Raw genomic sequence first — 24,667 nt, 5'->3', positions numbered from 1 at the left:
TGATCGTTGGTCTCCGGCTGGCCAGCATGCATCGCTGTGTGTGGCAGCGGGAGACCATCGATCAGTGAGCTGGAGCTGGTATCCAAGATAGACAGCGGGTAACTAAGTGACGCGCGCGCTTGTTACCCGCATCGTCACTGGTCCTGATCGCTGGTGAGATCTGCCTGTTTGGTGTTTGGCAGTTCACCAGCGATCATGTAGCGACACAACAGCGATCCTGACAAGGTCATATCATTGTCGGGATTGCTGGTGCGTCACTAAGTGTGACAGGGGCTTTAGAATTCAACAAACTGGCTCAGTAACACAAGGCATAATTAGCATATCAGCAAACATCACCAGTGATCAAGGATAAGCACGCAATAAAAGTCACTATTACCGGCTTACACAAACAAAAGTCTGTGTTATTGACCAACTAGAAATCAAGACTTAAATTTAAAGCCAACATACAGATAACATTCTATTATTCTTCATTTTCTAAAAAATAGTCATCTGGTTAATTAAGATACAATGCTGTATGTTTTCACAATGCCAAAAGTAAAAAAAAAAAAAGTTTTTAAAAATATTAAAAAATATAAAAGTTCAAATCACCCCCCTTTCACAATAAAACAATAAAAAAACAAACATACACATATTTGTTATAGACGCATTCAGAAATGCCCAATCAATATAAAAAATAATTAACCCGATCGCTAAATGGCGTAACGAGAAAAAATGTCAAAACACCAGAATTTACTTTTTTTGGTCGCCGCAACATTGCATTAAAATACAATAACGGATGGCCAAAAGATCGTATCTGTACCAAAATGGTCTCCATTAAAAACGTCAGCTCGGCACACAAAAAATAAGCCTTCACCCAACCCAAGATCCTGAAAAATGGAGACGCGACGGGTATCGGAAAATGGCGCAATTCTTTTATACTTTACCTTATAAGGATGAGTTATTTTTACTGATACAGTGGGTACGGAAAGTATTCAGACCCCTTTAAAATTTTTAAATTGTTTCATTGCAGCCATTTGGTAAATTCAAATTCATACTATCTATTCCTGACACTGGAGTGGCTTATAAACTTCAGAAGCATATAGTTTGAGGTCTGGGATCTGCCAATATGTGGCTAGTTTTCTGACTGTTTCTGATAACAATACATGATTTTAGTTTTTTTTTGTTTAGTGTCACTTGAGTATATGCCAATATTAAATAGTCTCTTGATGAGTCGTCTTTGGTGAGAACGATGAAACCCATAGAAATGAGAGGCTTGGAGAGTGAATGTGTATACGTCACCTCACCCTATATACTGAGACGTGGGGTATATGTTTTTTTCTATTAGTCACTTGTTGACTAACCTTCAGGGGGTGAATTATGGGTATAGATTTACATTTGCAATTAATAAGGTTTAGTTTTATCCTTTCGTCAGCAAACATGAGGAATGACAAGAGACAACCAATTTAAGAAGGTTCAATTTTGGTTAAAACTATTCCAACATTATGAACATATAAAAGGCTTCTCCCCTATGTGACATCTCTGATGTTTATTAACAGTTGATTTCCAAGTAAAAAATGTCCCACTTTAAGAAAATGAAAAAGTGTGTGACAGCTCTGATGGAGATCAAGAAGCGCTTTCTGGTTAAAATATTTCCCACATTAACAGGAAAAAGGCTTCTCCCCTGTGTGAGTTCTCTGGTGTTGAACACAATTTGATTTCCTTCTAAAACATTTCCCACATTCTAAACATGAAAAAGGCTTCTCTCCTGTGTGGATTCTCTGGTGCTTAACACAATCTGATTTATTGTTAAAACATTTCCCACATTCTGAACAGGAAAAAGGTTTCTCCCCTGTGTGGATTCTCTGGTGCTTAACACAATCTGATTTATTGTTAAAACATTTCCCACATTATGAGCAGGAAAAAGATTTCTCCCCTGTGTGGATTCTCTGGTGCTTAACACAAACTGATTTATTGTTAAAACATTTCCCACATTCTGAACATGAAAAAGGCTTCTCTCCTGTGTGGGTTCTTTGGTGGATAACAAACTGTGATTTATGTGTGGTGCCCCTGAGGCTCAGTCGCCACAGAGGTACTGCACGTTCTCCTAAGCTGTGGTGCCCCACCATCCTGGTAAGTTGGGAGCTCCTGACCACGCTCCAACACTCACATCCCACACAATAGAGTAGTTCAGCATAACCACATTGCGGCTCTTTGCTTAGAGAGTAGCAGAGCACCTTTGGTGGTTCCCTGCTTGGAACACTAGATGTGCTGGGAGGTGGGTGGAATTTAGACTAGATATAAAAGAACGGAACAGTTCCAGGATTGAGGTTCAGTCGGGGTTCAGTCTGACAGGAGGTTGAGAGGCCACTCGTAGAGGAGTGGGGATCCCTGGAAGAAGGGATGGAGGAAGGAGTGCTGCAGCTGCCTCAGTGACCTGAGCCAGCTGGCACGGGAAAGGAAAGGAAAGAAGGACATTGAACCGGACATTGAACCGAAGCCTGAGCTTCCATAGAAGGGAAAGACAAGTACGGAACGTAGGAGTAAAAGGGAACACAGAAGACGTGGGTTAGAGGAAGGACCCTGCCTAGACGTTCTAAGCGCAAGGCCGGGGCCCGGTCCCCGAGGTTGTATGAATGCTAATGGTTCTGCAGCAGACACCGGTGGAGTAGTGGGCTGTAAATGGGGGCACAACAGCAACACGGATAGAGAGCCGGGACTCAGGAGTAGAGAGTCCCCAAAGCAGGCTACAGCTGTCTGCCGTACAAGTAGAGTTCTTGGGAACATCTGTCAGGAGGAACTCCAGTGTAACTCAGTACAAGGAGATCTTCACACTTAAAGGCGCTATAGAGGAGACGTTCAGAAAAGGCACATAAGTTGGCAGAGTGTGGAAGGGAGCTTTCCATCTTGCCTGGAGGTTGACTGAGTCCCTGACCCGGAGGACACAGCACAGAAGCGGGCACTACAGACTGTGAGTAAAGCTTTGGAACTACATGCCCTGGTGTCCTCCATTCCTTCCTGCGTCCGTCCGCCTGGCACTGCTACATCCCCTGCGCCAAACACTACACCATCTAAGTGTCTCCACATCTACACTGCCCTGGGACAACAGCCCTGCCTGTGGAGGACTATACCATCACTGCTGCACCACACCATCTGTCTCAGAGGATCTGTCTGCAGCATCGGCTTAACACCTCCCTTGCCGAACACCACAGGTGGCGTCACGAACTATTCATCTAACTACATTCCACCATTCACAACATCTTCCGCCATTGCTTGGGCGCCCAGGTCCACGGTCTGGGTCACCGCTGCTGTGACACGTCCCCCTGATACCGGCCCGGTACCGAGTACCCCACAGCCCTGGGAGGGCGACCCATATGTGCAAAACATTTTCCACATTCTGAACAGGAAAAAGGCTTCTCCCCTGTGTGGATTCTCTGGTGACTAACACATTCTGATTTATTGATAAAACATTTCCCACATTCTGAACAGGAAAAAGGTTTCTCCCATGTGTGAGTTCTCTGGTGCTTAACACAAACTGATTTATTGTTAAAATATTTCCCACATTCTGAACATGAAAAAGGCTTGTCCCCTGTGTGAATTCTCTGGTGGGTAACAAAATTTGATTTCTGTGTAAAACATTTCCCACATTCTAAACATGAAAAAGGCTTCTCTCCTGTGTGAGTTCTATGGTGCCTAACACTATCTGATTTTTTTTAAAAGCATTTCCCACATTCTGAACATGAAAAAGGCTTCTCCCCTGTGAGAGTTCTTTGGTGATAAACAAAATGTGATTTCCATGTAAAATACTTGCCACATTCTGAACATGAGAATGACTTCTTTGCTTTAGGAGCAGTTTGTTTTTTAATGCCTCTTTTGTGACTTTGATTTTACTTAGTAGTCGGTAATGAATCAGAAGATGGGACCTGATTCATAGGATTAGATGACAGATCTTTGCTGTGAATGGATGATATATCTGGAGTAATGGCAATCACTTCAGTTGTATCTTGTAGGATCTCAAGATCATCAGATTTAAAAATTGAAGATATCAGCTGTCCCTGTGATCTCCTGTTACAGTCATCTGCTAAGATAATAAAAACAATTATTTTTTAATAAAATATCTTTGAGTTTTATATTTTTGAACATTTCTACTTAAACTGTCCATAAAAATGGCAAGCTATGTAAAAAACTAATTATTTACCAAGACAATGACAGTTCACAGTCTAATAGAAAACCTTGTTGGATGAACCAGTAGTGTGCGGTGTTCAACTGTTTGTTCATTCTACCTCCCAAATATTGAATTAAAAGAAACCAATCAATGCTATGTTGTAACATATCAGTATTTCTATAATAAAAAATACAGATTAATTCACATATGCAGAGTCTAACTAGCTAGCAGAAACTCTGGTCAGTGGATGAGAGAGCTATTCTGAGGATTTTGGCTGATACATCTGTTCCCTGCTTGTCAAACCTATAGGTCACTTGTCAGAACTGTCAGTATGTGACTATTTATAATGAATGGTTCTCCATAGGTTTAAGTTTCTTAGGCTAAGGTAATAACTATATGCAAAGTGTTAAAATAACTAAAGTTCTTCTAATATGGAAAAGGCTACGAATATAGCGGCAAATCACCATATGTGGTTATAGGACAGACACTAATGCAAGTCTATGGGTCAAAATAGTATAAAATCCAACCTTACTCTTGTTCAGGAGATCTCCCATAAGCTGGAGACTCTCGAACACACGGACCACAGCTGCTCAACTCAAGGCCATATGTAAGAACTATGAATGCTTGTTTTTTCCTTCAATATTTATTACGTCATGTACTCACTTTTCCTCATTTTTGTAATCACTTGTTGAATGAACAATTAAACAAGATTTATTTTATCCACAATTCAACATCGCTTTTCCTTTTTATCCTCACCGTGCTCTTACTTGAAAAGTAAGAAAGAAATATTTTTCTTCATTTTGGCGAGCTCAGGCCAGGTTGACCTTTTGTGCTAATTTAGGCTGGCATTCCATCATTGTTTGTACACGAAAACACACCTGTTGTACAAAGCCTCCTCAGGAATTCCACCATTTCACGTCACAAAGATCAGACTGAATCTACAGACTACGTGTAAGGATCTCCAACCATAAAGAGCTGCATGCGTCCCATCCAGATGGAGGTCTAAGGATTTCAGTAAAGACAAAGGACCATCCAGGATCAACCCAGGAGACAAAGGATCAACCCAGGAGAGGAAAAGACGCTCCATAGGTGAGAAAATGGATTTTATACATGATTATTCTAAGAAAAGTAACAGAGTTTAAGTATGTTCATAGCCATACAGATGCACAATTATGGTCTAGTTTGTATAGTCAATGTGAAGCAGAAAATGTTAAAATTGATAAGAGGTTTTTCTCAGTAAAAAGTTACAAAGAAAGCTTCAAAATGTCATGCACATGGTCCGAGTGTACAATAATTTAGTCTTTAAGAAAACTGAAACATAAAACTTATACTGTCACACAGGAAATTAATCACACTGACACACCAGGTGACACACAGGAGTCTGACGGAAATTACTTCGATTGTTCAAATTGTTTGATATTGTCAGAACATATTGAACAATTGGAAGATCAGATTGATACTCGGACAGTTATTGTCCAAATTGCGACAAGATATAAAAAAGGTTTCTGCTAACACAAGATCAACAGGTAAACAGGAGGACAGTGCTGCTGCCTCATCATTTGTACCAAACACACAAGATCCAGATGTCACAGTAGAGGATTTACAGGCAGATGACATACAACGGAAAAAATTACATGACAGTGCAGCACGCATTAATCTGAAAATACATGATCAGTTAATGAAAATTGTAAAAGACATTCCAAATTACAACGATAAGATGGACGCCTTTTATAATGCGGACATTTTTTAATCAAACACAGAAAAAATCAATCTTAATGATGAACAAAAAAATAAGATATTCAAAGTATGGCTACCTTCACATATGGGAAAAAGATTACCGACTGCACCCAGATTAAATGATGATCATGAAATGACACATAGTACAAAAGAAGACAGACTTAGACAATTGGTATTGTTTACAACCGGAGATGTGGCGCCCGTGAGGCTTCAGTCGCCACAGAGGTACTGCACCTTCTCCTAAGGTGTAGTGCCCCATCATCCAGGTAAGGTGGGAGCTCCTGACCACACTCCACACCTGCATTCCACAACCACACTCCACACCTGCATTCCACACACAGGATAGTTCAGTGGGGCCACCTAACAGCTTCAGGCTGGGGGTTAGCAGAGCACCCCTTGTGGAACCCTGCTTCGTAACACGAGATGTACTGGGAGGCGGGTGGAGTGAGATGATACAAAAGAGTGGGAAGAGTGAGTTAGTGAACAGTTGGTTAGAGGAGAGAAGATGGGTATCTGAGGGACGTGCTGCAGCAGGTCCCAGTGATCTTTGCTGCTGGCACGAGAAAGACCAGAGAAAGAGACTGATAAGATTGATAACCTAACCTTCCATAAGAGAGATAGAACAGATCGGAACGAAGGAGAATAGAAGGACAGTGGGAAGCTGGTTGAAGAAAGACAGAGAACCCTTCCAGTCCAGAGAGCGCAAAGGCCGGGGCCCGGTCCCCGAGGTTGATTGGATCTTTATGTCCGGCAACAGACACAGGAGGAGTAGTGAGCCGCTAACGCCTTGCTCCCATCATAGACTTGGGACACAACAGCAACTGAATAGAGAGCTGGGATGCAGTGAGGAGTCCCCGAAGCAGGCTACAGCTGTCTGTCATACAAGTAAAGACTAGGAACACCTAGAGAGAGGCATTCCAGGGTAACTAAGTACTGGAGTGCTTCGCACCTAAAGGCGCATTGGAGGAGTCGTTCAGTGAAGGTACATATTGGCGGAGTGTGGAAGGGAGAATCCTATCCTGCCTGGAGGTTGGATGGAGCCCTGACCTGGAGAACACAGTATGGAGGCAGGCAGTTGTGTGAACTACAAACAGTGAGTAAAGCTTTGGAACCGCATACTCTGGTGTCCTCCAGTTATTCCAGCACCGCTACACCTGAGTAACAACATCTATACCATTCTGCGCCTCTCCTCATCCATTGCACCTACACTGCCCTGGGACTACAGCTCCACCTGTGGAGAGCTATACCATCTCTGCTGCACCACACCATCAGTCCCAGCGGATCTGCATGCAGCGTTGGCTCAACACCTTACTTGCCAAACACCACGGGTGGCGTCACGAACTATTCTACCATTAACTACATCACCGCCATTGATATTGGGCGCCCAGGGCCACGGACTGGGTCACCGCTGCTGTGACACATTCCCGCCTGACACTGACCCGGTACCGAGTACCCCGCTGCCCTGGGTGTGCGAGGGCGACCCAATTTTGGTGTCACGAACAGGATGACGAGACCCGATGCCATCGGGTTCTGTGTGCCTTGGATTTACAACTTTTGAAAATGTGCAGAAGACCAAATTTAATAGACTGTAAAATGGACATTAGAAATGGCCGCTGGCGCGGAGAAGAAGGGCGTGAAGAGATGGGAGGTCCTAAGAAAAGACCGCGAAGAGTATTGGGCCGTCCCTGCCTGAATTACTATGTGACAGATGCATGGCCCACCCTCAAGGGGTTCGTATACTGGCTTGGTATGGAGGCGCTGGAAGAAGACGCCGCCCCCGGAAGGAGGGGCAGAGGAAGCCAGTGGCAAGCAGAAGGGCGGAGCAAGGAGAAGAACACCAGAACGCCATTTTGGAGAGTGAGGGAAGGAGGCCTGTGGAGCGCGGGCAAGTGCAAACCCCTGGTGCCATGGCTGACGGCTCCAACCCGAACTCCTGAATGAACCGCCAGCAATTAGAAGATGAAATCGCTGAAATGACTACCCGTCTGCAGCTACGAAGAGAAGCGCTGGAGAAGCTGAGAGCGCGCCCCGGTGGGGCCTACACCAGCGGTACCACCCTCTCCATCGGTACCCGTGGCTACCGCACTGGACTGTCCCCGGGCGGCGCTGACCTACACATCTACTTTGACCATGCAGTTGAGCACCACCGGCCCGGAGAAGTTACCGGAGGAGCCGGGAGTGGAAGCAGAGCTCCCACCTGGACCTGGCGCGGCTGCACCGGTCCCCAGAGACCCCTGCGGATCCAGAACCCGCAACTGCTCCTTCATCAACTGCACCGGAGCCGAGGCCGCACCGCCGGGAGACCTCAGGTATGTCCGATGTCCCTTCCCCTGAGAAGACCCGGGGTTGCCCCACCGTTGCAACGGCCGGCCAGGTTGTGTTAGACCTGGTCTGGGACCGGGAAGCCAGTCCCCGGGAGGAGATACCGGAACCCCCAACAGTGGCACCGCAGGCCCCAGTAGGCCAAAGCAGGTCCCGGGCGGAGCAGAATGAGGCCTATGGTCGAGCCACCATTAAAAAGCTGGCAGATGAGTACCGGGAGAGGGAGCAGAGGAGATTGGCTGTAATGGGCCCAGATCTGAAGAGAAAAGAGAGGACCCGTGCTGGGCATTACGGTTCCCAGGATGCAGCTGGTTAGGGGCAGGTGCTTGGGGGCAGGTGCTGAATGTGAATAAGTTGAGGGGTTTTGGATTCATCGCGGACCCCAAGCGCATTGGTGATCTGTTCTTTAACCGGCGGGATGTGGAGCCTCATCTGAGGAGAGGGCATCCAGATGGAGACCTGCAGCCTGGGGAATATGTGACCTTTACCCTGCATGAGGGATTCAGGGGATGGTACGCCCTGAATGTACAATGTATCCCTGCAGAGTTCATTGAGAGGTACCTGCCATCAAGACCAATCAATGCTCCATCCACCGGTACCCCACAGACTGCTCAGGTACCTGTTTCCAAGAACAAGGTTTCTATTGCATCACCTCCAGTTCGGCGGCCCAAACCAAAGATCTCTGGCTTGACACCGTGGGAAGAGGAGTACCTGCGGATTGCTAATGACTACTTGGTATCTGGTAGCCGTTAAAATAATTTACCAAATCTCTTTACCCAGGAGGGTTTTCTTTGCACCAGTTGTGCCTTGTTTGCTATCATGTTTTTACGGCAGCACTTTTGTTGCCTGCTTTTGATTGGCAGTGTTTTTCTACAAATGGAACTGTGGAGATCATGAACACTGTGTGATCCAAAACTTTCTTGTAGTTTGCACCCCTTTGGGTGCTCTCTCTTGGTTTTACATATAAAGACTCTTTGCGAAGATGATGTTTTTGAATGGACACTTTTCGAAAAACGATGTCTACGTCAAGGGACACTGCAAGAAATCCCGGCTGGGAGCAGTGTTCAGCACTTTGCAAGAATTTTGAATGTTTTATGATAACGTATTTGATAATGTTGTGTCTTATGAAAAGTAAATGTCTTTTATAGAGTTAGAAAGGTTTTGAGATAGACTGTGAGAATTGAATAAAGACTGAAGAATTGAAAGTGACAGGTGACAGGCCAAGCGTAGATGGTCAGTGTCTTGCGTCCAGTAGAGAAAGAGAAAAAGAGAATAATTGATAGCAAATGTAATAAAGAAAATGTGTTGAGTATAGCACTTTGAATTAAGAATTGCACTTAAGTAAATTTTTGATACTAAGATAGGAAGTTAGCCTGTTTGTAACGTTTAAGAAATGTGCCTCCTACATTAGGAAGATTAGATAAGTATTGTTAAACAGCATTTAAAAATTTTTGTGTGTTCCTGTATTGTACCTTTTGTTGTCTTGCAGCCCGCGGACATGCTGTGCTTACCTGGGGGGGGTATGTGGCTCCCCTGAGGCTTCAGTCGCCACAGAGGTACTGCACCTTCTCCTAAGGTGTAGTGCCCCACCATCCAGGTAATGTGGGAGCTCCTGACCACACTCCACACCTGCATTCCACACACAGGATAGTTCAATGGGGCCACCTAACAGCTTCAGGCTGGGGGTTAGCAGAGCACCCCTCGTGGAACCCTGCTTCGTAACACGAGATGTGCTGGGAGGCGGGTGGAGTGAGATGATACAAAAGAGTGGGAAGAGTGAGGGTTAGTGAGCAGTTGGTTAGAGGAGAAGAGAGAAGATGGGTGTCTGAGGGACGTGCTGCAGCAGGTCCCAGTGATCTGGGCTGCTGGCACGAGAAAGACCAGAGAAAGAGACTGATAAGATTGATAACCTAACCTTCCATAAGAGAGATAGAACAGATCGGAACGAAGGAGAATAGAAGGACGGTGGGAAGCTGGTTGAAGAAAGACAGAGAACCCTTCCAGTCCAGAGAGCGCAAAGGCCGGGGCCCGGTCCCCGAGGTGGATTGGAACTTTATGTCCGGCAACAGACACCGGAGTAGTGAGCCGCTAACGCCTTGCTCACATCATAGACTTGGGACACAACAGAGAGCCGGGCCGCAGTGAGGAGTCCCCGAAGCAGGCTACAGCTGTATGTCATACAAGTAAAGACTAGGAACACCTAGAGAGAGGTATTCCAGGGTAACTAAGTACTGAAGTGCTTCGCACCTAAAAGCGCATTGGAGGAGTCGTTCAGTGAAGGTACATATTGGGGGAGTGTGGAAGGGAGAATCCTATCCTGCCTGGAGGTTGGCTGGAGCCCTGACCTGGAGAACACAGTACGGAGGCAGGCAGTTGTGTGAACTACAAACAGTGAGTAAAGCTTTGGAACCGCATACTCTGGTGTCCTCCAGTTATTCCAGCACCGCTACACCTGAGTAACAACATCTATACCATTCTGTGCCTCTCCTCATCCATTGCACCTACACTGCCCTGGGACTACAGCTCCACCTGTGGGGAGCTATACCATCTCTGCTGCACCACACCATCAGTCCCAGCGGATCTGTATGCAGCGTTGGCTCAACACCTTACTTGCCAAACACCACGGGTGGCGTCACAAACTATTCTACCATTAACTACATCACCGCCATTGATATTGGGCGCCCAGGGCCATGGACCGGGTCACCGCTGCTGTGACACATTCCCACCTGACACCGGCCCGGTACCGAGTACCCCGCTGCCCTGGGTGTGCGAGGGCGACCCAAAGACATGCCTACAGTTGATATTTTAGGGAATTTACAAACAAATATTTCCGATGATCCATTCTCTTTTTTGGTAAAATTTGAGCAGGCCTATAGAATGGTAATGGACCTTAGACCTCACGAAGAGGTCGGCCAGGTATCTATCACATAGATAGTATGTGAAAATACAGTATATACTGCTCAGGGAACACTTAACCTTCAGAGATAATTTCCAATTTGTCTGCATTACTAATTAACAGCTGTTACAATACCAAACTAGGTCGGTCCCTATAGGAGAAAAATCACAAGAATAAAACTGTATTTTCACATACTATCTATTCCTGACACTGGAGGGGCTTATAAACTTACACAGTATATAGTCTGAGGTCTGGGATCTGCCAATATGTGGCTAGTTTTCTGACTGTTTCGGATAACATGATACATGATTTTAGTTTTTTGTCTAGTCTCGCTTGAATATAAGTCAATATTAAATGGTCTCCTGATGAGCCATCATTGGTGAGGATGATGAAACCCGTAGAAATTAGAGGCTTGGAGAGTGAGTGTGTATACGTCACCTCACCCTATATACTGAACTGTGGGGTATATGTTTTTTCTATTAGTCACCTTCTGACTAACCTTCAGAGGGTGAATTATGGGTATAGATTTACATTTGGAAGTAATAAACTTCAGCTTTATCCTTTTGTCAGCAAACATGAGGAATGACAAGAGACAACCCCTTTAAGAAGATCCAATTTTGGTTAAAATGATTCCAACATTCTGAGCAAAAAAAGGCTTCTCCCCTATGTGAAGTCTCTAATGTTTATTAACAGATGATTTCCAAGTAAAATATTTCCCACATTAAGAAAATGAAAAAGGCTTCTCCTCTGTGTGACTGCTCTGATGTCTAACAAGATGCTCTTTCCCTATTTCCCACATTCTGAACAGGAAAAAGGCTTCTTCTCTGTGTGGGTTCTCTGGTGCCTAACCAAATTTGAGTTAAGGTTAAAACATTTCCCACATTCAGAACAGGAAAAAGGTTTCTTCCCTGTGTGAGTTCTCTGGTGCCTAACCAAACTTGAGTTAAGATTAAAACATTTCCCACATTCTGAACAGGAAAAAGGCTTCTCCCCTGTGTGAGTTCTCTCGTGCCTAACCAAATTTGAGTTAAGATTAAAACATTTCCCACATTCTGAACAAGAAAAAGGTTTCTCCCCTGTGTGAGTTCTCTGGTGCATAACACAATTTGATTTTTTGCTGAAACATTTCCCACATTCTGAACAGGAAAAAGGCTTCTCCCCTGTGTGAGTTCTCTGGTGAGTAACAAAATGTGATTTTTGTTTAAAACATTTCCCACATTCTGAACAGGAAAAAGGCTTCTCCCCTGTGTGAATTCTCTGGTGAGTAACAAAACAGGATTTTTGTTTAAAACATTTCCCACATTCTGAACAGGAAAAAGGCTTCTCGCCTGTGTGAATTCTCCGGTGCCTTATCAAATGTTTGTTAATATTAAAACATTTCCCACATTCTGAACAAGAAAAAGGCTTCTCCCCTGTGTGAATTCTCTGGTGTATAACAAGGTCTGATTTCTGATTAAAACATTTCTCACATTCTGAACAGGAAAAAGGCTTCTCCCCAGTGTGACTCCTCTGGGGCCTAACCAATTTTGAGTTAAGATTAAAACATTTCCCACATTCTGAACATGAAAAACGCTTCTCCCCTGTGTGAATTCTCTGGTGGTTAACAAAATATGATTTCCGTGTAAAATATTTCCCACATTCTGAACTTGAAAATGACTTCTTTGCTTTAGGAGCAGTTTGTTTTTTATTGCCTCTTTTGTGACTTTGATTTTCCTTAGTAGTCGGTAATGAATCAGAAGATGGGACCTGTTTCACAGGATCAGATGACAGATCTTGGCTGTGAATGGATGATGGTATATCTGGAGTAACAGCAATCACTTCAGTTGTATCTTGTAGGATCTCAAGATCATCAGATTTAAAAGTTAAAGATGTCATCTGTCCCTCTGATCTCCTGATACAGTCCTCTGCTAAGATAAAAAACAATTATTTTAATAAAATATCCTTGAGTTTTATATTTTTGAATGTTTCTACTTAAAATGTAGATAAAAATGGCAAGCTATGTAAAAATCTTTATTTACCAAGACAATGACAGTTCACAGTCTAAAAGAAAACCTTGTTGGATGAACCAGTAGTGTGTGGTGTTCAACTGTTTGTTCATTCTGCCTCCCAAATATTGAATAAAAAGAAACCAATCAATGTTATGTAGGCGAAAATAATACCAATTCTTATCTCACAAAAAACAAGTCCCCACTCAGGGCCATCATCTGTCAAAGGAAAAACAGAGGTTCCCGCACTATTAGTGGCTCAAAGGCTGTTGAAAAGCAACAAGGTTTCCATAAACCAATCCAGCAAAATCCGCTCTCACTTCGGAGTCTTGCAGTGTGCGCAAACAACATTTAGGATCCCTGTATTTAGCAATATTATAGTGAGAAGAATCCGCTTAATTTTTGGTGTGTGTCTCCTGGAGCACAATCTGGGCACTATGTGCTGAGTAAGAAAATGGCAAATGTGTAATTTTCACTCTCCAACATCCACTGCGTGTTAATTTCCTGAAAGTGGTGGTGGAGTCAAAATATTCACTCCTCCTAAGGATTATAACCCTCAGTGAATTAATTTATAAAATGGAATCACTTTATGAGGATTCATATGGTGTGTCCAATCTCATCTGGGATCTGTTCCTGCTGTCCAGCTGGAGTAATCTGCTCCCTACTTCAGCCAATTGGAAAGTACCACACCCTACTAAAGCGCAAAGCACATGGCCGGAATCTGCCAGATACAGCGCTGTCTCCTCTGGTTCAGTCCTCTGTGCTCAGCTTGCGGCTTGTGTATTTGTTTCCTGTTGTGACCGTGGCCCGTTTACTGACTACTCTTGTGCCTTCTGATTCTGTATTCTGTCCTTCTGGTTCTGACCCAGCTACCTGACTATTCTTCTTGCCATCTAACACCACAGAATAGCAGGTAACATCATGGTCCAAGCCTAGGGGTCCCAGTGTAAGTCTAGATCCATGTAATGGTGTTATAGGGCGATGAGCAAGGCAATCCTTGGGATATGGAAAGCAGAGAAGATAGAGCCAAGCATGGTCATGGTGGACATCTTTTGAGCTGCCAGGTGACCATGAACAGTGCTCCCAATACATTGTGTCTGCAAACTATTCCAGCAAGATCTGCATTCAAATAGCTAAATGGCGCTCCTTCCCTTCTGAACACTGCCATGTGCCCAGACAGTAGTGTACAACCGTATGTAGGGTATAGTGCGAAGCTGGAAAATAATCTGTAAGATCCATTTGTTTCCTATTATCCTCTGTGAATAATTTATCACCACATAAAGTGACACACGTCAGATATTAATAATGGGGTCTGATTAGGACCACAAAACTGGCTGCAGGAAGAGGTTAAATCAGAGGATTTTGGACACTACTGTAATCACACACTGTGACTATAGACAATAACATCTACTGAAATGATCAAACTCCACAGTCTCCATCAGTAATAAATGAGCAGCTAGTGGTGAAACCTCTCTGGGGTAATTAGAGTATGGGGCTCGGTGACGTCACAATCTAAACTATTGTAAGCTCCAATATTTTCTGTCAGATGAGTTTCATGGAGAAATATTACACATTTATAGAGAACTGTGTATAATAGTGCAGAGCTGAGATGTCTTAAAGGGAACCTGTCAGCAGGATTGTGCTCAGTAACCTACAGACACTGTCAGGTATACTGATTACAATGATACCTGGTGATGAAATCCGTCTTGTGGTTGTTGTATAATCTGTATTTGTAGTTTTCAGTTAATGAGATTCTCGTGCTCTGGGGCGGGGCTGGGGGTGGGGCTGTGGGCGGGGCTTTATGTGGTGCTCTGATTACATATTCATCTGTATTGGCTTATGACAGGTCGCTGACCCCTCACTGACCTGCCCCCCATTATAATAGTGATGAAAACATAGCTAGAATCAAAGGTAGATATAACAATCATATTTCTTGATTAGAGATACTCTCCATTAATCATGAAAAGCAATAATGAACCTTTGGGAGCTTAGATCGCTAGAATAGAGTCAAAAGAAGGTGTGTGTATAAGTAAAGTCATAAATTCCATCTTATCCCTGCTTATCAAAAAAAGTATGACAAAGCCTTTATTTAAATCCACCAAAACAGGGCATATAAATATACATATAAAATGCTCCACACCTTATGTACAAAAACTAATAAAATCAGGCGGACAGCAACACAACCATGGTGCGGCCACACAGGCATGAGGTAATTAAGACAGAGAGCAACACGATGTGATAGTAACCTAAGAGGAGTATTACATGTGCGAAGCTCCCTTAATCACACATGAACATGAAAAGAGGCATTTAGAAAGACAATCAAACCGCAAATGTACATTCAGCAGATAAACACTGGCAAATATAGGAATACGTATGCACACCACATATTGCCAAAGTGATAGAGTATCGTTCCGTATTATATTACCATAGACACATGTATTGTGGAGAGAAAAAAAGTAACAAAATATGAAAGCCAATGCTCACATGAGATTGAACCAAACCCTCTTACCCATGTTCAAAGATGCCTGTGCGCCACGCCAAGGCCCCGACGCACGTTTCGCTCTCGCTTCCTTTTTTTTGATAATCTATAGATGACTATTGTGAGGGTTAGAAAAAGATTACAGCCAGCAAAACGTCACCAGTGGTGGCGGTGCCTGCGCAGTAGCACCTACAGTGGGGAAAAAAAGTATTTAGTCAGTCAGCAATAGTGCAAGTTCCACCACTTAAAAAGATGAGAGGCATCTGTAATTTACATCATAGTTAGACCTCAACTATGGGAGACAAACTGAGAAAAAAAAATCCAGAAAATCACATTGTCTGTTTTTTTTTCATTTTATTTGCATATTATGGTGGAAAATAAGTATTTGGTCAGAAACAAGCAATCAAGATTTCTGGCTCTCACAGACCTGTAACTTCTTCTTTAAGAGTCTCCTCTTTCCTCCACTCATTACCTGTAGTAATGGCACCTGTTTAAACTTGTTATCAGTATAAAAAGACACCTGTGCACACCCTCAAACAGTCTGACTCCAAACTCCACTATGGTGAAGACCAAAGAGCTGTCAAAGGACACCAGAAACAAAATTGTAGCCCTGCACCAGGCTGGGAAGACTGAATCTGCAATAGCCAACCAGCTTGGAGTGAAGAAATCAACTGTGGGAGCAATAATTAGAAAATGAAAGACATACAAGACCACTGATAATCTCCCTCGATCTGGTGCTCCACGCAAAATCCCACCCCGTGGGGTCAGAATGATCACAAGAACGGTGAGCAAAAATCCCAGAACCACGCGGGGGGGGACCTAGTGAATGAACTGCAGAGAGCTGGGACCAATGTAACAAGGCCTACCATAAGTAACACACTACGCCACCATGGACTCAGATCCTGCAGTGCCAGACGTGTCCCACTGCTTAAGCCTGTACATGTCCGGGCCCGTCTGAAGTTTGCTAGAGAGCATTTGGATGATCCAGAGGAGTTTTGGGAGAATGTCCTATGGTCTGATGAAACCAAACTGGAACTGTTTGGTAGAAACACAACTTGTCGTGTTTGGAGGAAAAAGAATACTGAGTTGCATCCATCAAACACCATACCTACTGTAAAGCATGGTGGTGGAAACATCATGCTTTGGGGCTGTTTCTCTGCAAAGGGGCCAGGACGACTGATCCGAGTACATGAAAGAATGAATGGGGCCATGTATCGTGAGATTTTGAGTGCAAACCTCCTTCCATCAGCAAGGGCATTGAAGATGAAATGTGGCTGGGTCTTTCAACATGACAATGATCCAAAGCACACCGCCAGGGCAACGAAGGAGTGGCTTCGTAAGAAGCATTTCAAGGTCCTGTAGTGGCCTAGCCAGTCTCCAGATCTCAACCCTATAGAAAACCTTTGGAGGGAGTTGAAAGTCCGTGTTGCCAAGCGAAAAGCCAAAAACATCACTGCTCTAGAGGAGATCTGCATGGAGGAATGGGCCAACATACCAACAACAGTGTGTGGCAACCTTGTGAAGACTTACAGAAAACGTTTGACCTCTGTCATTGCCAACAAAGGATATATCACAAAGTATTGAGATGAAATTTTGTTTCTGACCAAATACTTATTTTCCACAATAATATGCAAATAAAATGAAAAAAAAAAAAAACAATGTGATTTTCTGGATTTTTTTTTCTCAGTTTGTCTCCCATAGTTGAGGTCTACCTATGATGTAAATTACAGACGCCTCTCATCTTTTTAAGTGGTGGAACTTGCACTATTGCTGACTGACTAAATACTTTTTTTCCCCACTGTATAATAAGTAAAAGATAGATGCTACTGGACAGGGGCCACTGGTGACATTTTGCTGGATGTAATTTTTTTCTAAGCCTCACAATAGCCACAATATTATAGGCATTATCACCAATAATATCAATGCTATTATATGCATTATGTAATAATGGGGGGCAGGTCAGTGAGGGGTCAGCGACCTGTCATAAGCCAATACAGAGGAATATGTAATCAGAGCACCACATAAAGCCCCGCCCACAGCCCCACCCACAGCCCCGCCCCAGAGCACGAGAATCTCGTTCACTGTTAATCTAATATATAAAGCTCAAAGTGTGTGTATGTATGTATGTATGTATGTGTGTATGTCCGGGATAGGCATCCGCACCGTCGCAGCTACAGCCACAAAATTTGGCACAGTCACACGTCTGGACCCCGAGAGCGTCCTAGGCTATGTTGTGAGGTGAAATTTTAATCCCGCGCGTTCCAGTTCACCAAACAATTTTGCCCCATCTACATACTGGGGGAAAAAGTGTGTGTGCGCGTCAAGCCCCGCCCCTCATTATGATGTCATAATGCCCCTATTTGCATACTGGGGAAGCAGTGTGTGCGTATCAAGCCCCGCCCCTCATTATGATGTCACAATGGTTGCCATGGCAACGCTGATGTCATCATAGGTTGCAAGCCCCGCCGCCACTCATTATGATGTCATAAGGCTGTGTGCACACGCTGCGGAAAAGGTGCGGATTCATCCGTGCGGATTTTGTACAATCCGCAGGTGAAACCGCAGGTCAAAAGACCTGCGGTTTTACCTGCGGATTGCTCTGCGGTTTTGCCCTGCGGTTTTTCATCTCCTCAATGGAGGAGATGGCAAACCGCAGGAGAATCCGCAGAAAGAATTGACATGTCAATTCTTTCTGCGGATTGAAAACCGCAGATAATCCGCGCGGAAAATTCCGCACCGTCTGCATTGCGGTTTTTGATTCCCATAGGGAATCATTGTACTGTACACCGCAGCAAAAACTGCTGCGGGTCCGCAGCGGCCAAAACCGCTGCGGAACCGCAGCAAAATCCGCAGCGTGTGCACACAGCCTAATAGTTGACTATGGGATGGAGGATGTGTGATGGGTATATGGGCACTGGACTATGGGATGGAGGATATGTATGACGGGTATATGGGCACTGGACTATGGGATGGAGGATGTGTGATGGGTATATGGGCATGGGACTATGGGATGGAGGATATGTATGATGGGTATATGGGCATGGGACTATGAGATGAAGGATGTGTGATGGGTATATGGGCACTGGACTATGGGATGGAGGATATGTATGATCGGTATATGGGCACTGGACTATGGGATGGAGGATATGTATGACGGATATATGGGCACGGGACTATGGGATGGAGGATGTGTGATGGGTATATGGGCGCGGGACTATGGGATGGCGGATATGTATGATTGGGAATATGGGCACGGGACTGAGATGGCGGATATGTATGATGGGTATATGGGCACGGGACTATGGGATGGCAGATATGTATGATGGGTATATGGGCACGGGACTGAGATGGCGGATATGTATGATGGGTATATGGGCACGGGACTATGGGATGGAGGATATGTATGACGGATATATGGCACGGGACTATGAGATGGCGGATATGTATGACAGGTATATGGGCACGGGCATGGGGTGGAGGATATGTATGATGGGTATATGGGCATGGGACTATGAGATGAAGGATGTGTGATGGGTATATGGGCACTCGACTAGGGCATGGCGAATATGTATGATGGGTATATGGGCACGGGACTATGGGATGGAGGATATGTATGATGGGTATATGGGCATGGGACTATGGGATGGAGGATATGTATGATGGGTATATGGGCATGGGACTATGGGATGGAGGATGTGTGATGGGTATATGGGCACTCGACTATGGGATGGAGGATATGTATGATGGGTATATGGGCACGGGCCTATGGGATGGCAGATATGTATGATGGGTATATGGGCACTCGACTATGGGATGGCGAATATGTATGATGGGTATATGGGCATGGGACTATGGGATGGAGGATGTGTGATGGGTATATGGGCATTCGACTATGGGATGGAGGATATGTATGATGCGTATACGGGCATGGGACTATGGGATGGAGGATGTGTGATGGGTATATGGGCACTCGACTATGGGATGGAGGATATGTATGATGGGTATATGGGCATGGAACTATGGGATGGAGGATGTGTGATGGGTATATGGGCACTCGACTATGGGATGGCGAATATGTATGATGGGTATATTGGCATGGGACTATGGGATGGCGATTATGTATGATGGGTATATGGGCATGGGACTATGGGATGGCGATTATGTATGATGGGTATATGGGCATTCGACTATGGGATGGAGGATATGTATGATGCGTATACGGGCACGGGACTATGGGATGGAGGATGTGTGATGGGTATATGGGCACTCGACTATGGGATGGAGGATATGTATGATGGGTATATGGGCATGGAACTATGGGATGGAGGATGTATGATGGGTATATGGGCACTCGACTATGGGATGGCGAATATGTATGATGGGTATATTGGCATGGGACTATGGGATGGAGGATGTGTGATGGGTATATGGGCACTCGACTATGGGATGAAGGATGTGTATGATGGGTATATGGGCACGGGACTATGCGATGGAGGATGTGTGATGGGTATATGGGCATGGGACTATGGGATGGCGATTATGTATGATGGGTATATGGGCATGGGACTATGGGATGAAGAATATGTATGATGGTTATATGGGCATGGGACTATGGGATGGAAGATGTGTGATGGGTATATGGGCACTCGACTATGGGATGGAGGATATGTATGATGGGTATATGGGCACGGGACTATGGGATGGAGGATAATTATAATTTGCTATAACTAACCACAGTTAGTTACTGTGCCCGGGCAGCACCGGGGTCTTCAGCTAATTACAAATAAAGATTAAACAACAACCACAAGACAGATTTCATCAGCAGGTATCAATGTAATCAGTATAACGGCGCCGACCTGACAGTGTCTGGAGGTTACTGAGCACAATCCTGCTGACAGGTTCACCTTAAATTTAGATCTCAGACATTTGGAAGCGGCAATGGAGAGATTTTTTTCAAGACTATCAGGGAGTTACAGACTCACATAAGTGAGGCCGGCCGATCCCGCCACAATCAAAATATCATACAGAATAGAGAGTCAAGGGTTCAGTGCACACTCATAAGATGTATAATGCAGAATTTCATTTATTACAGTCCAAAAAACTGGTCTTACAAATGAGCGGTACTCATATACATAGTAACCAAGGTTGTAAAAAGGGACAACAGCTACATCAGACATTTCGCCCCTCCCGGGTCTTACTCACTGAATCACTAAAAGAAAAGAATGAAATGTAAATACAACGAAACAGACAAAACTGTAAGTACGTACAAAAGAATAAGTAACATAAAAGGTAAGACCCGCTCATTTGTAAGAGCAGCTTTTTTTGGACAGTAATAAATGAAATTCTGCATTATAAATTATATGAGCGGTGAACCCTTGACTCTCTTTTATTTGGGACTTCTCAGTCCTTACACCAGCACCTCCCCTATTAGACTGTGTGCGCCTCAATACTATACCTCTGCCATCATACAGAATGAACAGGTAAAAAAGACATAATTTATTACTCTATGTAACATCCCCAACAACAACGTAAATATGAAGGGAGAACTCCATCACTAAAACAGGGTTGCCCTCATTGTGGCGGCACGGTGGCTCAGTGGTTAGCGCTGCAGCCTTGCAGCGCTGGGGCCCTGGGTTCAAATCCCAGGGCCCAACATCTGCAAGGAGTTTGTATGTTCTTCCCCGTGTTTGCGTGGGTTTCCTCCGGGTACTCCGGTTTCCTCCCACATTCTAAAGACATACTAATAGGGAATTTAGATTGTGAGCCCCATTGGGGACAGTGATGATAATGTGTGTGCAAACTGTAAAGCGCTGCGGAATATGTTAGCGCTATATAAAAAAAAATAAATAAAAAAAAAATAAAGATTTATGGTGGATCATTGGAGTCACTGTGAGTCCTGACTAGAAAAGTAGAGAAAGTATTAGCGCCCCCATTTCAGGAGAGACCGTGCAGTAATCTGAATTCCTTAGGATCAATAACAATGTAATTTATGACATGGAGTGAATCCATGACACCAGGGCTGGAGCCAACACATCTCCTGCAGGCGGGAATAAATGTATATTACAGCCCTCAGCCACGCACAGCTTAGAGATCTATCATGGCACAGGTGGAATGTTTGTCCTGGAGATTATCACAATCCTCCTGGAAGTTAGTTGGTTTTAATACAAATTGAAAAGTCAGGATAAAGGGAAACTCTGCTGTTATTGGACAGAAATTCACACTTGGCCTCACTGCACATTTACTGTTGTCGCTCATAAAAGGGAAGTTTGGCCAGAAAGACTGGACCTGGTCTTGTAGGGACCACGAGACATTCAGCAGCACAGAAGGGAGAGAAGATTCATCCGATAAGATCTCAGGGATCTAGGAAGCCAACAGCATCATCACCCTCCGCTTTCTCTTACAGGCCCAGCATAAGATTTTTCTTCAAGTGATTTTCTATTTTGTCAGCACATTCTACGTACGCTGTCATTTGGCTTTATAGTTACAGATCTGGGCAGGTAACGGTCAACGTCTCCAAATCCCAGGGGGTAGGTGGATCCTCCAGGTGGGAAGTTCTATAGAAAAGGGCTTTCAATGCCCAAAGTCATTTGAACAGTTTTGGGTGGAGGAGAATGTTGTGGTCTAGAGGCAAAATGGTGATCATGGTAATACGGCCGGACTACACCACCGATAAAGCAGCCACAGCCGGTGACTGAGAGGAATCTGTGACTTCTCTGCATTCAGTGGTTACTACTCACCCGGGTAGTCATATGTGGGAATCTCCTCTTTACACCGCACATCACCTCTCACATATGTCTCTGTAGTATTAATATGGGTCAGATCTTCACCCTGAAACAAATATTGTAAAAGTCACCGACAGATGGAGAAGTCCCATCTATGATCAGCTCTAATCCTGCCATCTCCACCGTTCTCATTACACAAGTATAAAACATATACGGTAATACTGGTGGATAAAACAAGACTGAGCACAAGACCTTCACAGCCGTCTACACATCATAGGGGAGATCTCCTGACACCTTCTCTCCATCTACCTGATGATCCTGAGGAGCACTGGGATCTTCTTGGTTACAGACCTGTGGAAGAAGAGGACGGGGACATCTCTCTGGTGTTGTCCTCTTACTGGATAGATCTGGAGGAAACACATACAGGGACTGAATTCATTCTCTACATAGAGATAATTATAGGCCGTGTGTATTTAGTCCTGTCTATTACCTGGAGATGTGAGGGGCTGGGGAACCTCCATTATGACGTCCTTGTACAGATCTCTGTGTTCTTCTAAATACTCCCACTCCTCCATGGAGAAATAGACAGCGACATCCTGACACCTTATAGGAACCTGACACATACAATGATACCGTCATCCCCCGATCCCTTCATAGTGTTACTGTATAATGTCCCAGCATTCCCAGCAGTGTCACCTCTCCAGTCAGCAGCTCAATCATCTTGTAGATGAGGTCTAGGATCTTCTGGTCATTGATGTCCTCATGGATCAGGGGGTGAGGTGCAGGCCCCGTGATTGGGCTCAGGGGTCTTCCCCATCCCTCAGACACAGGGTCCTGACAGCGATCACTAGAGGTCTTCTTCACCACTGTGTAATCCTGGTTATGGAGAGACACATTAATAAATCTCACTACAGACATTTCCAGAGTCCTCACCTCTCCAGTTCTGTCCATCTGTTATTCCCATAGATAAGAATGATGGAATGTGACGTCATCAGAATCTCTCACCTCTCCAGTGAGACGGAAGAGGATCTCTAGGGTGAGGTGTAACATCCTCTCCGCCATCTTGTCTCTGTCCATATCCATCCTTGATGGGTAAATCAGGAAAATTCTCTTCTGTAGAAGATCTTCACTGAGAGGATCCGATATTGTAGAGACCTGAATGAGAAGAAGATGATCCGATGTAACATCATAAGAATCCTGTGTAATAATACAATTACTGGAGATAATAAGGGAAACATATGAGGAGATTTATTATCTTACAGGGTTTAGTTTTCTTCCCTGACATCTACTAATAAAACCTATATATTTAGGCCACAGACAACAAGCAGTTTCCTCCTCGGAGTCGGCAGCTGAACACGTTCCTCATAGACTCATCAACGTCACCATCAATTCCCAACAGAGTGAAGGAACATCGCTCCTCTATTCAGCTCTATGGATCGAGGATCAAATCCACTGCGGCCCCTGCAAGAAAAGAGCGAAGTCTGGTGAGACCCCCGAGGCCGGAGATTTCTACAGCTGCTCTGTGAGCACAGGACCTGTGATGAGGTCACAGGAGGGGAGGAGTCAGGGGTCACATGATCAGGGGCCTCAGTGTGGGCAGGACTCTGCTGTGCTGGTTGTCATGGTGCTGGATGAGGGGAAGTTTCTGTGTGGGGTCAGGAGGGGTTTACAGGGTGGATGTAGCGGAGCTGTGTGTGTACAAGGTGTACGGAGCGGAGATGTGTGTGTACGAGGTGTACGGAGCGGAGCCGTGCGTGTACGAGGTGTACGGAGCGGAGCCGTGTGTGTACGGAGCGGAGCCGTGTGTACGAGGTGTACGGAGCGGAGCCGTGTGTGTACGAGGTGTACGGAGCAGAGCCGTGTGTGTACGAGGTGTACGGAGCGGAGCCGTGTGTGTACGAGGTGTACGGAGCGGAGCCGTGTGTGTACGAGGTGTACGGAGTGGAGCCTCGTGTGTACGAGGTGTACGGAGCGGAGCCATGTGTGTACGAGGTGTACGGAGCGGAGCCGTGTGTACGAGGTGTACGGAGCGGAGCCATGTGTGTACGAGGTGTATGGAGCGGAGCCGTGTGTACGGAGCGGAGCCGTGTGTGTACGAGGTGTACGGAGCGGAGCCATGTGTGTACGAGGTGTACGGAGCGGAGCCCTGTGTGTACGAGGTGTACGGAGCGGAGCCGTGTGTACGAGGTGTACGGCGTGGAGCCGTGTGTGTATGTGGCGCCCCTGAGGCTTCAGTCGCCACAGAGGTACTGCACCTCCTAAGGTGTAGTGCCCCACCATCCACGTATGGTGGGAACTCCTGACCACACTCCACACCTGCACCCCACACACAGGATAGTTCAGCAGGGACCCATCCATGCTTTATGCTGGAAAGTTCATAGGTTG

General features: G+C 45.0%; 1 pseudogene; it reads right to left on the bottom strand.

Moving 5' to 3' along the window:
- Window positions 1–1,441: 1,441 nt before the first annotated feature.
- Window positions 1,442–22,850, bottom strand: LOC141056821 (uncharacterized; annotated as a pseudogene).
- Between the last annotated feature and the right edge of the window lie 1,817 nt (window positions 22,851–24,667).

Source organism: Dendrobates tinctorius, unplaced genomic scaffold (assembly GCF_039654945.1).
Source record: "Dendrobates tinctorius isolate UK_male_01 unplaced genomic scaffold, ASM3965494v1 ptg000200l, whole genome shotgun sequence".
Classification (NCBI taxonomy): domain Eukaryota; kingdom Metazoa; phylum Chordata; class Amphibia; order Anura; family Dendrobatidae; genus Dendrobates; species Dendrobates tinctorius.
The sequence above is the reverse complement of the archived record's forward strand: the minus strand, read 5'-3'. Positions and strand labels throughout refer to the sequence as shown.